At 46.4% G+C, this 14,928-nt stretch overlaps 1 protein-coding gene across 2 annotated transcripts in view; it reads left to right on the top strand.

Annotated features, from left to right (window-relative positions):
• The first annotated feature begins 3,216 nt into the window (after window positions 1–3,216).
• Window positions 3,217–14,928, top strand: part of LOC105468997 (platelet and endothelial cell adhesion molecule 1) — an 85,149-nt gene continuing 73,437 nt past the window's right edge. Inside the window, exon 1 of one of the 2 annotated variants that reach the window (XM_071083457.1) lies at window positions 3,217–3,303. The gene's annotated coding sequence lies outside the window, so the exon portion shown is untranslated. Of the gene's footprint in view, window positions 3,304–12,437; window positions 12,563–14,928 lie in introns of those variants that run through there. The other variant, XM_071083456.1, reaches the window with a different exon arrangement.

Genomic DNA, 14,928 nt, shown 5'->3' with positions numbered 1-14,928 from the left:
ACTCCTGGGCTCATGTGATCCTCCTGCCTCTGCCTCCCAAAGTGTTGTGATTATAGGCATGAGCCACCACTCCTGGCCCCTTCATTATTTGTATTTTATAAATCTCATTATTGGGAATATTTTATCCAAAATAGCATTGACTAAGTAGTCAATGATTTTTCTATCTGTATTTATATGTATATTTGATTAATTAAAGTCCTCAGTAGATAAGGGACAACCTTGCTAGGATGATAAAACTCCATCCTTGCTGGGCGCAGTGACTCACGCCTGTAATCCCAGCACTTTGGGAGGCCAAGGTGGGTGGATGGATCACTTGAGGTCAGGAGTTTGAGACCAGCCTGGCCAACATGGTAAAACCCCGTCTCTACTAAAAACACAAAAATAAGCCAGGTGTGGTGGCAGGTGCCTGTAATCCCAGCTACTCAGCAGGTTGAGGCAGGAAAATTACTTGAACCCGGGAGGTGGAGGTTGCAGTGGCCTGAGATCACGCCACTGCACTCCAGCCTGGATGACAGAGCAAGACTCTGTCTAAAAAAAAAAAAAGAGAGAGAGAATGCTTCTCCTTCCTGCTTGAAATGCCCAAATCACCATGGTCATATCATTGATGAGCTAAGCAATGGGATTCTTGGGCTTATAAGTTTACAGTTGCTGAAGCCTCCATGGTATGGGGCAGTTTTTGTGAAATCCTCTAGTACTGGAATGGCACCATGGAAGTGGAAGGAATAGAGTGGAATGTGATTGAGTCTTCCTTATTCAAAAAAAAAAGAGCCCCTTTGCAGATACAGCTGTCTATATCCATGGGTTCCAGATTCATGGATTCAACCAACTGCGGATCAAAAATATTCAGAAAAAAATTCCATCATTTCAAAAATTGAAACTTGAATTTTCCACGTGCTGAGTACTATGTTGAATCTGTTGCAAACTAAATGATGTGTAGCATCTTATGTGGTTTTATAAGTAATCTAGAGATGATTTTTTTTTTTTACTGCTCCTTATGGAGCAGAGCTAACTCATAGGCAGTACACCCAGAGTTGGCCATAAGTAATCTAGAGATGATTTTAAATACACAGAAGGGTGTATCTAGGTTATATGCTAACACTATGCCATTTTACAGAAAAGACTTGAGCGTCCTGAGATTTTGGTATCTGTGGGGGTCCTGGTACAATCCCCCATGGATATCGAGGGACAATAGTATTCACAAAGAAAAAAGTTGAATTACACCAACAGCACATTTGATTCAGTCTCCAAGACTCCATCTCCGATGGGATGAATTTAAAGAATGAGTTATTATAATTTTGCCAGTTGGTCAGAATTTCGTATCTGGATAGCTGAGAGTCAGATCTACTAGCAAGTAGCTTTGTGTTGACTATGGACAAGTGGAACTGTGCTAATTCTAAAAAGGTGGTGTTCTCTTACTAATTACAAAATGCAATTCTGAAAGCAAACGCCACATATATGTGAATGTTAGTTTTATTGGACAGGGTCAAACAAGTTTCTCTCCCATAGAAGGGAAAAATGAGACATCTTTCTCTCTTGCTTTGAATGACTGTGTTGGGAGGTGAGTGTGTCGTGGGTTTGTAATTCATCTCCTTAGGGGCAGGGAAGTGTTGTACTCATTTTTGTAGCCCCTCATCCAGCCTGCACAGAGCATTTAGTGGCCACTCAGCCAATGAGAGTCTGTATATTTCTCTAATTTCTGGGCAGAAAAACAGAGTAGGTGGGTGATTTTTAGTATTTGGAGCATCCAACAAGGAGAGGACTACTCCCAACTCTCCGGTTTGTCCTGTGGTGTTTCTTTCTTTTTGTTGTTCTTGTTTGTTTTGAGATGGAGTCTTACTCTGTCACCCAGGCTGGACTGCAATGGTGCAATCGCGGCTCACTGCAACCTCTGCCTCCTGGGTTCAAGCAATTCTCCTGCCTCAGCCTCCCAAGTAGCTGGGATTACAGGCGTGTGCCACCACGCCTGGCTAATTTTGTATTTTTGGTAGAGACAGGGTTTTTCGTGTTGGTCAGGCTGGTCTCAAACTCCTGACCTCAGGTGGTCCGCCCGCCTCAGCCTCCCAAAGTGCAGGGATTACAGGCGTGAGCCACCGTGCCCAGCCTGTCCTGTGATGTTTCTGACCTTGAGTCTTGCCCTCTGCAGGCTGTAGGCACCGGGAAGACAAAGCTAACGTGACTGTTCAGAATGTATTTCCTATCGGCCGGGCGCAGTGGCTCACGCCTCTAATCCCAGCACTTTGGGAGGCCTAGGCAGGCAGATCACTCGAGGTCAGGAGTTCAAGACCAGCCTGGCCAAAGTGGTGAAACCCCGCCCCTACTAAAAATACAAAAATTAGCTGGGTGTTGTGTTGTGTACCTGTAATTCCAACTACTTGGGAGACTGAGGCAGGAGAATTGCTTGAACCAGGGAGGCGGAGGCTGCAGTGAGCCGAGATCGCGCCACTGCATTCCAGCATGGGCAACAGAGTGACACTCTGACTCAAAAAAAAAAAAGTGACAGCAAATGATTTCTTTTTTCTTTCTTTCTTTTTTTTTTTTTGAGATGGAGTTTTGCTCTCGTTACCTAGGCTGGAGTGCAGTGCAATGGCGCGATCTCGGCCCACTGCAACATCTGTCTCCCGGGTTCAAGCAATTCTCCTGCCTCAGCCTCCCAAGTAGCTGGGATTACAGGCATGTGCCACCATGCCCAGCTAATTTTGTATTTTTAGTAGAGATGGGGGTGTCTCCATGATGGACAGGCTGGTCTCGAACTCCTGACCTCAGGTGATCCAACCGCCTCAGCCTCCCAAAGTGCTGGGATTACAGGCGTGAGCCACTGCGCCCGGCCCAGCAAATGCCTTCTTAGTGTAAGTATATCCCATGCAATATGCAAGGATGTCCCATCTGAGACATACTTATATTAAAAATAATATTTGTTGCATATCTGAAATTTAACTAGGCATCCTGTATTTTTATTGACTACATTCGGGAACCCTACAATTTGTGAAGACAGAGTTGTACAAGCATCACCACAATCCAGCTGAGCACATTTTCTTCACCCCCAAAAGTTCCCTCTAGCCCACGGGCAATCGTCCTCCAATCCCTCTCCAAGTCCCAGGCAACCTCTGGTCGGCATCCTGTCTCTATAGATTTGGAGAAGACTGTATTTTTAAGTGGAGAGACTTGGCTGTTACATAACTTTGTTTAAAACCCGAGTATTTGTATGAAGAGTTTCGTTTCATTTTTTCAAGCGAAACCATGGAGGAGAGTGGCTGCCCAAGGTGGGGTTTGTCTTTTGCCGTCTGAGTGGCCCCTGGGATACAGGTATGTCCATTATTTAAATCTCTTGGTGTTTACAGACCACATGGGTAACCCCTGTTGTGGCAAGGCTGAGGGCCTCCTCACCTGTCACTGAGTGTGGGGACTGTTTTCAGGCCTGGGCAGGGCAGGAAGTCTGGAGGGGATATCACGCGATCAGAGGGGCCATTCAAGAATGCTGCAGGCTACACTGACAAAATGCTGGTCCTTGGCTACCTGGGACCAGTCCTGGAATGCCTTAACTAGATTAAATATTATGAGTCAAGGTGCCTAGCACCGTGCCTGTTGCCTAAATGGTAGCTGGAAAATAGTCTCCCATGAATCCAGAGTGACATTTGCTCCACACCTAGTAGGTCCTAAACCTTTAGATCTAGAGATATCCATGAAGGATGGCTCTTGCTTTAAGAACTTAATTCTTTAGTGACTAATGTTTCTAGAGCATTAACCACAGGCAAGCATTTTCTAAGTGCTTTACATATGTTAATGTCCAGTCCTCACAGACACACTGTGAGGCAGATGCTCGCATTCTCTCCATCTTGCCTATGAAGAAATCAAGGCTCAGAGAGGTTAAGCAAATCCCCTGAGGTCACACAGCTAGTCTGGGCCTAGAAGAGCCTTTTCTCCTACTATTACTCTGTGTTGCTTCACAATATGGTGTAAGTTCTGTGGGAGCCCAGAAAGCAAGGCATCTGAGCTACTGGGAAGGAGGGATGAAACAAGACCCCTGAGGAGTTAGCTGACCAAGGAAGCAGGGAACAGTATTTCAAGCAGAAGGAACAGCATGTGCAAGGGTTACAGGCAAGAGACCGTGGCCTGCATAAAGAGTGGCTGATGAGGTTTGGGATAAGTGACTTCCCAGAGCATTTCAAAAAAACTCAAATGTTTTCTTTGGGGAAAATGGTCTGATTTTGGCAGGAGAAAGAATCTCAAAAGAGAGCATTGAGACCTTCAGGAGCTATTGTTAACATGGTGAATTGTCTCTGGTGCATCTCTCTCCCTCGCAAGGCCTGTTTCTTCTTCTGTGATAAAAGGGCTAATAGCACCTATGCTGTGGGCTCATTTAATAGAACACAGTCGTGTGGAGGGCGTAATATAAGAGAACGGAATGGAATCATGTAGGTGGCATGCATCGAGAGCTTCGCATGTGGCGTGTGGCCACCCAGTTGTGGCACAGCCCTGGGCCCCGATGCATTTGCTTGGGCTTCCATGCTTTACTGACGCATTGAAGAGGAGCTGGGAACTTGTTTTCCATCTGACAGAGTCCCTTCTGTCTTCCTCTGCCTGCGGTTCTGGGGGCTCAGTCTGGAGAGGCGCCAGGCCGCTAACCGACTCTGGTGTTGGGAATGCGTTTGCAGGGAGCCAGGGGAAGGGAGCAGTCTGATTGCCGGCTCCCTCCGGGCTCCCTTCCTGGTGATTTATCACTATGGAAACTGAGCTCCTTTCCTCTTCGCGCTGCCGGCTAGTGGGGGTGCACATTGTTGATGGCCGTTGCCGCACAGATCAGAAGTTCCTTCCTCTTTCCTGCTGCAGAAATGCCACAGTAACCTACGTGGCCCAAGAACTGCAGCTCACACCTGAAGAGCCCGGTCTTGGGAAAAACAATCTCATCGGATTCCCCAGGGCTCACGAGGGCCTTCTGGGTAAGCAGAGCCGGCCTGAGAACAATGTCAGGGGAGAACAATGCAGCCACCGGGCTGAGCTGGTGGCCCTGCTGTTCCTCTTCCTTCAGCTTCCCTAGCTGGGGGTTAAAAATGGGTTTACAGGCAGTGGCAGATAGCATCATGTTAGGCGGCAGAAAACTGAAACTCAGAGTCTCTTAGTGTGAGCAAAGTCTCCTGTGACAGCCCACTTGCGGCAGGTGCCCAGCCCTGCATATGCCACCCATGACATACGCCCACCCACTGCATATGCCCACCCACTGCATATACCCACTTACTGCATATGCCTACCCACTGCATATACCCACTCACTGAATATGCCTACGCATCACATATGCCCACCCATTGCATATGCCCACCCACTGCATATACCCACCACTGCACATGCCTACCCACTGCATATACCCACTTGCTGCACTTGCCCACCCATGACATATGCCCACCCAGTACATGTGCCTATCCACTGCATATACCCAACCCCTGCATATGCCCACCCATTGCATATTCCTGCCCATTACACATGCCTATCCACTGCATATACCCATCCACTGCATATACCTACTCACTGCATATACCTACTCACTGCATATGCCCACCCACTGCATATGCCCATTCACCACATATACCCACTCACTACACATGCCCATCCACTGCATATGCCCACCCACTGCATATACCCACTCACTGCATATGTCCTCCCATCACATATGCTCACCCACTGCACAGGCCTGGTGAGAGCTGGCTCTGCTGGACTTGGTCTGGCCCTCAGTAACCATTCCTTAGAGGCCAGTGCCTGGATTAGAGCACCCTGGGCATGGCATCACCTGTACCTGTTCCAGGTCCTAGACTCAAGGACACGGGGCAAGGGGGGACTCCAGAGACAACAAAGGAAGCTCCCTGGCCAGGAAGTCCTGAGACACTGCCAGGCCCAGCAGTCCCCTTGCTGGCCACACAGACAAGACAAATGGCCAACCTCAGGGCCTCAGGGTCTTTCTCTGCAAGTTGACCTAAGGGATTCCTCTGTAGGCCTTATCCTATGGGGGATGGGAGAGAGGGAGCTAAGAGCACTTCCTACTTGCCCATCTGTCTCTTAGAGAGGTTCATCTAAGGGTAGTTTTCTGGGGAAACTGGCCTTGAAACGACCTGGGAGAAAAACATTTCATTTAGGAGTTGAGGCTTGTCAATGCATCTCACAATAATTTGCAGAAATCCCCTTTACCTCCCTGAATATACAAGATCTTTTCTAGGTGGAAAATGTCCCTGTTTGTTTTCCGTTTAGAATTTCCCCTTTTTGGGAGCATATTTGCTCTCTCTTACCCTCAGAGAAAATTTCCAAGTTCCTTCCACATTCTAAAGAGCAATGTGAAAATTCAAGGTTTTTTTTTTTGTTTTGTTTTGTTTTTTCGTTTTGAGACTGAGTCTCGCTCTGTCGCCCAGGCTGGAGTGCCGTGGCACGATCTCGACTCATTGCAACCTCCGCCTTCCGGGTTCAAGTGATTCTCCTGCCTCAGCCTCCTGAGTAGCTGGGACCACAGGCACGTGCCACCATGCCTGGCTAATTTTTGCATTTTTAGTAGAGACAAGGTTTCACCATGTTGGCAAGGTTGGTCTCCAACTCCTGACCTCAAGTGATCCTTCTGCCTCAGCCTCCCAAAGTGCTGAGATTACAGGTGTGAGCCATGGCACCCGGCCTTATTTTTTAAATAGAAATATTTTTATTGAGATAATAGCACATTTGCATGCATTTGCAGTAAATAATACAGAGATATGTACTAGTTTCCCCTAATGGTAACATTTTGCAAAACTACAGTATACCATCACTACCAAGGTTTCTGGCTTTTGTTTATTTGTTTGTTTTGTTTTTGAGACAGGGTCTCGCTCTGTCACTCAGGATGGAGTGCCATGGCCCAAACATGGCTCACAGTAGCCTCCACCTCCCAACTCAAGCAATCCTCCCACCTCAGCCTCCTGAGTAGCTAGGACCACAGGCATGTACCCCCAGGCCTGGCTAATTAAAACACAAAATTTATGTAGAGATAGGGGGTCTCACTATGTTGTCCAGGAGGGTCTCGAACTCCTGGGCTCAAGTGATCCTCCCACCTCAGCTTCCCAAAATGCTGGGATTATAGTCACAAGCCATAGCGCTGGCTGCAACTGGTCCATTTTAAAAAAGCTCTAATTAAAGCATGTCCTTGACATTTGGGAGGTATCCATCCGCAGGCCCAGATGTGTTCTCACATTCTGGGTATTAGGAATGTTTACACAGGCTCCTGACATGGTCCTAAATCACATGAATCTCATTTCTGTCTAGAAGCATCATATCCTGTGCATATTCTCATACCCCAACTTGGCTACCTTTTTGATTTTTATGTATCTATTTATTTTAATTTTGTTTAATCAGGTAATGAAGCTGTAAAGAAACAGGAAACATGAAGACAGTTGTATAGAACAAGGTGAAGGATTACATCCTTGAATAACCTTGGTGAATACATATGTTACATTCAGTGTATTTCAACTGTTTCAGACTTTGATCCCTTCCATCTTTGTTCTAGACCAAAGATTTTTCTATTGTGGAGCATTTCAAGAAGTCCTGAAATGTTTCCTTTTTTCTTTTCTTTTCTTTCCTTTTCTTTCTTTTTTTTTTTTTTTTTTTTTTTGAGACAGAGTCTCACTCTGTCACCCAGGCTTGAGTGCAGTAGCGGGATCTCAGCTCGCCTCTGCCTTCTGGGTTCAAGCAATTCTCCTGCTTCAGCCTCCCGAGTAGCTGGGATTACAGGTGTGCACCACCATGCTCAGATAATTTTTTGTATTTTTAGTGGAGATGGGGTTTGATCATGTTAGCCAGGCTAGTCTCAAACTGCTGACCTCAGGCAGTCACCTGAGAGGCCACCTGCCTTGGCCTCTCAAAGTGCTGGGATTACAGGTGTGAGCCACCGCACCCAGCTGTGAAATGTTTTTCTTCTAGGGATCCTGTGTGAGGAATTAGGGCTCAGGGCTGAAGGCAGGCAGTCAGCATCACCACTTCAGCTGTGGGATCGTGGGCAAGAGTACTAACCTCTCTGAGAGTCTTGTTTCTCTCTTGTAAAAGGAGAGTAATAACAGTAACTGACTCATAGGATTAAAGGAAATGTGAGAAGTATGTAAGCACTCAATAAATATTAGTTATTATTATTAAAGTAAAAGCTCCATAGTGGAGTCTTATAATTTTTAGGAGTAAAATCATAACTCTCATACAAATATAAAATGAACATGCGTCAGATATTTTATTTAACTTATCAATTAATGAGTGAACCAGTGAAATGCTATAACTTACTCAAAGGAGAATCAAAGAGCATATGTATATATGCTTAGATTGATTGATCAATTGATCATTAGATACACAGATATCTACCATCAGGGATGCTAAAATGAATTGGCTTAAAAAGTGTAAAACTGGCCGGGCGCAGTGACTCACGGCTGTAATTCCAGCACTTTGGGAGGCTGAGGTGGGCAGATCACCTGAGGTCGGGAGTTTGAGACCAACCTGACCAACATGGAAATAATATTCCATTATATTGATATATCACATTTTGTTTACTCATTCATCAATTGATGAACATTTGTGTTGTTTCTACGTTTTGGCTATTGTGAATACTGCTTTTTTTTTTTTTTTTTTTTTTTTTTGAGACGGAGTCTTGCTCTGTAGCCCGGGCTGGAGTGCAGTGGCCGGATCTCAGCTCACTGCAAGCTCCGCCTCCCGGGTTTAGGCCATTCTCCTGCCTCAGCCTCCGGAGTAGCTGGGACTACAGGCGCCCGCCACCTCGCCCGGCTAGTTTTTTGTATTTTTAGTAGAGACGGGGTTTCACGGTGTTAGCCAGGATGGTCTCGATCTCCTGACCTCGTGATCCGCCCGTCTCGGCCTCCCAAAGTGCTGGGATTACAGGCTTGAGCCACCGCGCCCGGCCGTGAATACTGCTTCTATAAAGATTTGTTACTTCTTTTTTTTTTTTTTTTTTGAGACAGAATCTCGCTTTGTCGTTCCAGGCTGGAGTGCAGTGGCGTGATCTCGGCTCACTGCAAGCTCCGCCTCCTGGGTTTACACCATTCTCCTGCCTCACCCTCCCGAGTAGCTAGGACTACAGGCGCCCGCCACCACACCCTGCTAATTTTTTTTTTTTTTGAGACGGAGTCTCGCTCTGTCGCCCAGCCCAGGCTGGAGTGCAGTGGCGCGATCTCGGCTCACTGCAAGCTCCGCCTCCCGGGTTCACGCCATTCTCCTGCCTCAGCCTCCCGAGTAGCTGGGACTACAGGCGCCCACAACCGCGCCCGGCTAATTTTTTGTATTTTTAGTAGAGACGGGGTTTCACCGTGGTCTCGATCTCCTGACCTTGTGATCCGCCCGCCTCGGCCTCCCAAAGTGCTGGGATTACAGGCGTGAGCCACCGCGCCCGGCCGCACACCCTGCTAATTTTTTGTATTTTTAGTAGAGACGGGGTTTCACCGTGTTAGACAGGATGGTCTTGATCTCCTGACCTTGTGATCCACCCGCCTTGGGCTCCCAAAGTCCTGGTATTACAGGCGTGAGCTACTGCGCCCAGCCCTATAAACATGTTTTTGTGTGGACATGTTTTCAGCTCTCTTGACAATATCCCCAGTAGTTGAATTGCTGCTGGATCACATGGTAACTTAAGTTTTAATTTTGGGGGAACTGCTAGCTGTTTTCAAAGTGGCTGTATCATTTTACAATGCCATAGTAGGCTATGGCCATTCCTGTTTCTCTACATCCTCATCAACGCTTAGCGTCTGTCTTTTTGGTTATCGTTATCCTAGTGGGTATGAAGTGGTATCTCATTGTAGTTTTGATTTGCAATTCCCTAATGACTAAAGATGTTGAGCATCTTTTTAATGTGTTTGGGGTCTTTTTTTTTTTTTTAAATCTTCTTAGGAGAAATAATCTGCTCAAATCCATTTTTTTTTTTTTTTTAAGACGGAGTCCCATTCACTCTATCGCCCAGGCTGGAGTGCAGTGATGCGATCTTGGCTCACTGCAACCTCTGCCTCCTGGGAACAAGTGATTCTCCTGCCTCAGCCTCCTGAGTATCTGGGATTACAGGCATGTGCCACCGCCCAGCTAATTTTTTGTATTTTTAGTTGAGATGGAGTTTCACCATATTGGCCGGGCTGGTCTTGGAACTCCTGACCTTAAGTGATCCTCCTGCCTCAGCCTCCCCAAGTGCTGGGATTACAGGCGTGAGCCACCACGCCCGGCCCCTTTGCCAATTCTTTAAAGTGGTTGTGTTTTTGTTGTTGAGTTGTAACAGTTCTTTATATATTCAAGATCCTAGACCCTTATCAGATATTTGATTTCCAAATATTTTCTCCCATTCTGTGAATTACCTTTCACTTTCCTAATGCTATCCTTTGCAATAAAAACATTTTTAGCTTTAATAAAGTCCAATTTATCTATTTTTGTTATTTTGTTGCTTGTGCTTTTGTGGTTTTGAGAACAGAATGCACAAATACCTGTTTTGGCTTCAGTGCCTGGGAAATGGCGGTGCTCTTCCCCGATCAGCGGCCAGGCCACTCAGGGTGTAAGACAGTAGCTCCCCTAATCCCTTGGGCTGTTGTGTGCATGATCTGCTGTCAGGTCCTTCTTCATTAGATCTAGAAGATACAGTAATCAGAAGAATAAAAATACTGTCTAGGTAAAAGAAATTTTTAAATTTATAATGTGAATATATTTTTATTTATACCAGTACAGTTTCAAAACATAATTTTTATTTCTTTTTATGGAGGAAGAGGTCTACAAAGGCAAAAATGCCTATAGTTATGAGTCATAATACAACCATGTCAGCCAGGTGCAGTGGCTCATGCCTATAATTCCAGTACTTTGGGAGGCCGAGGCGTGCAGATTGCTTGAGCTCAGGAGTTTGAGACCAGCCTGGGCAATGTGGCGAGATCCCGTCTCTACAAGAATTACCAAAATTAGCCAGATGCGGCGGTGCATGCCTATAGTTTCAGCTACTCGAGAGGCTGAGGTGGGAGGATGGCATGAACCTGGGAGGCAGAGGTTGCAGTGAGCTGTGATCACGCCACTGCACTCCAGCATGCGCAACAGAACAAGAACCTGTCTCAAAAAAAAAACCCCAAAACACAAAAACAAAACAACCATGTCCGTTGTAACTGGAGAAGGCCTCCTGCAGGGGATGGGATAGCACAGACTCCTCCACAATGTCCCTGCCTGCCTTTGCCCAGCTGCCCACCTTTGTGAGGGGCCAGACTGGGGTGGTGAGGGCAGCACATGGTGGGTGTGGAAGAAAAGGCACTGAGCGCTGGCCCTTGGGTTCATGAGTCAGCAGAGCTCCAGAGCAGTGATTCAGATGTGGCATGCCCAGCCAAACCAGACCAACAACTGTTGTTATTGTTCAATCATAACCTTTTTTTTTTTTTTTTTTTTTTTTTTTTGAGACGGAGTCTTGCTCTGTCACCCAGGCTGGAGTGCAGTGGCCGGATCTCAGCTCACTGCAAGCTCCGCCTCCTGGGTTTACGCCATTCTCCTGCCTCAGCCTCCCGAGTAGCTGGGACTACAGGCGCCCGCCACCTTGCCCGGCTATTTTTTTGTAGTTTTTAGTAGAGACGGGGTTTCACCGTGTTAGCCGGGATCGTCTCTCGATCTCCTGACCTCGTGATCCGCCCATCTCAGCCTCCCAAAGTGCTGGGATTACAGGCTTGAGCCACCGCGCCCGGCCAACCATTGTTTTTTAAAAAAAATTTTAATTAATTATTATTACTTTTTGAGACAGGGTCTTGCCCTGTTGCCCAGGCTAGAGTACAGTGGTGTGATCGCGGCTCACTGTAGCCTCAAACTCCTGGGCTCAAGCGTTGCTCCTGCCTCAGCTTCACGAGTAGCTGGGACCACAGGCATGCACCACCGTACCCAGCTATTTTTAAAATTTTTTTGTTGTTACTATGTTCTTATTGTGCTCTGTTGGTTAAACGTGCTTTCAAAGGCTAGCTCTTGTTTGATCTTCCTAACAAGCCTATTCAATGGATAGATGGGCATATTATTCCCATTATATAGGTGAGGAACCTGAGCCTCAGAGCATTTAAGCTATTAAATTACAGAGAACAGACAAGAACCTCAGGCTTCTGATTTACGCATTAGTGCATGTTCACTTCCAGGCTGGGGTGTGTCCCAAACCCAGTGGATGCGGGCTGTTGAGTCTGGCTCTTCAACTCTCCAAGACTAATGAGATCTGCAGCTACAGGTGGGGGAAATGGAATGGCCGGTGAATCTCATTTCCCATCACCATCGTCATGAAATAGGTGGTTGGCCTCCTGTGCCTGGTGCTGGTAGCCCTCTGACATGTCTGTTGCCCACCTGCCTCCACCTTCCTCCCCCCACCTCACCCCCAGCTGCTCAGAAAAACCACTTCCTGAAGTTTACTCCAGCAGGCAGCTTTTTTTTGGTGCAGTTAATGAGTTGCTATGTTTCGGAACTGCGTTACTTACCTGGTATTTGAAGGCAGGAGCACTGCAGGTAGAAATGACTGTGTGTCTGTCCTCCTTCAATTCCACTTGGCTGAGGAGAAGAAGCGAACAACACCATGTGACAAGCAGAGTCCTGGGTGAGTTTGTTAAGCCTGGTGGGAACTCGTGGGGTCCCTTGGTTATGTAGGAGTCAGTCACTTGATCAGTTACCAAGAAGCCAAAGCAGTGTGGGAATCTCTGCCCCCACCCAATCAAGGAATCCACCAAGGTCAAGGGGAAGAAGCAGGGAGAAAGGAGAGGCCCACAAACAAATAAAAACCCATTCAATTTACTATATTGAAAAAGGCCAGGCCAGGCATAGTGGCTCATGCCTATAATCCCAGCACTTTGGGAGGCTGAGGCTGGAGGATCTTTTGAAACAAGAAGCTGGAGACCAGCCTGGGCAAGACCCTGTCTCTACAAAAAGTAAAAAATTAGCTGTGTGTGGTGGCGCACACCTATAGTCCCAGCTACTTGGGAGGCTGAGGCAGGAGGATAGCTTGAGCCCAGGAGTTTGAGGCTGCAGTGAGCCATGATTGTGCCACTGCACTCCAGCCTAAGCAACAGAGTAAGACCCTGTCTAAAAAAAAAGAAAAAAAATAAGATGTTGGCTGGGTGCAGTGGTTCACACCTGTAATCTCAGCACTTTGGGAGGTTGAGGTGGGAGGATTGCTTATGGTCAGGAGTTTGAGACCAGCCTGGCAAACATGGTGACACTCCGTCTCTACTAAAAATACAAAAATTAGCTGGGCATGGTGGTGCATGCCTGTGATCCCAGCTACTCGGGAGGCTGAGGAAGGAGAGTTGCTTGAACTCAGGAGGCAGAGGTTGCAGCAAGCCGAGATTGTGGCACTACACTCTAGCCTGGGCAACAGGGCAAGACCCTGTCTCAAAAAAAAAAAAAAAAAAAAAAGCTAACTGATACACAGATGACAAATAAGCATGTGAAAACATGCTCAATATTGTTAGTCAATAAGAAAATGCATATTGAAACCGTAATAAGATATTACTACACCCCCCACTAGGATAGCTAAAATTAAAGGCCTGCCAAGTGTTGGTGAGGGTGTGGAGCAACTGGGACTCAGGCACTGCTGATGGGAATGCAAAATGGCATAACCAGTTGGGAAAACAGTTTCTTAAAATATTAAACATACATACACCTATTGTATAATCTGGCTGCTTCATTCCTAGGTATTTACCCAAGAGAAATAAAAATATATGTCCGTACAAAGGTTTGTTCATAGCAGCTTTTTCTGTAACTGTGTAAGATTGGAAACAGCCTAAACGTCCATCAGTAGGTGAATGGAGAGGCTGGGTGCAGTAGCTCATGTCGTAATCCCAGGGTTTGGGGAAGCTGAGGCGGGAGGATGGCTTGAGACCAGGAGTTCAAGACCAGCCTGGGTAACAAGAAAAACCTTGTCTCTAAAAAAAAAAAAAAAAAAATTAGAAAAAATAATAGATGAATAAATAAGTAAACTGTGGTGTGTTCATATAATGAACTGCTACTCAGCAGTAAAAAGGAATGAAATATTGATACATCCACCAACATGACAACATGGAAGAATCTCAGAATAATTACATTGATCGAAAGAAGACAGGCCAGGCTGGGCACGGTGGCTCACGCTTGTAATCCCAGCCCTTTGGGAGGTCAAGGCAGATGGATCACGAGGTCAGGAGTTCAAGATCAGCCTGGTCAAGATGGTGAAATCCTGTCTCTACTAAAAATAAGGAAATTAGCCAGGCGTGGTGGCAGGCGCCTGTAATCCCAGCTACTGGGGAGACTGAGGCAGAGAATTGCTTGAACCCGGAAGGTGGAGGTTGCAGTGAGCTGAGATTGTGCCATTGTACTCTAGCCTGGGCAACAGAGAGAGACTCCGTCTCAAAAAAAAAAAAAAAGAGAAAAAAGACACACCAAAGATACTGATAATAATAATACAAGGTACATACTGTATGAATCTTTACAAAATTCCAGAACATGCAAACTCATCAGAAAGCAGATCAATCCTTGCAGCGGGGAGAGTGCAGAGGCAAGGGAGACAAAGGGCACAGGAACCTTTTGGGGGTGGTGGATGTATCTGCTTCCTTGATTATAGAGGTTGTTTCATCGGTATACACATGTCAACACTTTTCTAAGTGTATACTTTAAACATTTGCAACTTATTGTATGTCAGTTATATAATACTTCATAAAGCTGAACAGAAATTCAATTTCTTAATTAAAATTTTAAAGGTAATACTGTCAGGCACGGTGACTCAAGCCTGTAATCCCAGCAGTTTGGGAGACCGAGGTGGGTGGATCACCTGAGGTCAGGAGTTCAAGACCAGTCTGGCCAACATGGTGAAAACTCATCTCTACTAAAAATACAAAAATTAGCCGGGTATGGTGGCGCATGCCTGTAGTCCCAGCTACTTGGGAGGCTGAGACATGAGAATCACTTGAACCCTGGAGGTGGAGGTTGCAGTGA

This window comes from Macaca nemestrina, chromosome 17 (genome assembly GCF_043159975.1).
Source record: "Macaca nemestrina isolate mMacNem1 chromosome 17, mMacNem.hap1, whole genome shotgun sequence".
NCBI lineage: Eukaryota > Metazoa > Chordata > Mammalia > Primates > Cercopithecidae > Macaca > Macaca nemestrina.
Note: the sequence above shows the minus strand (reverse complement) of the source record. Positions and strands in the feature narration are given on the sequence as shown.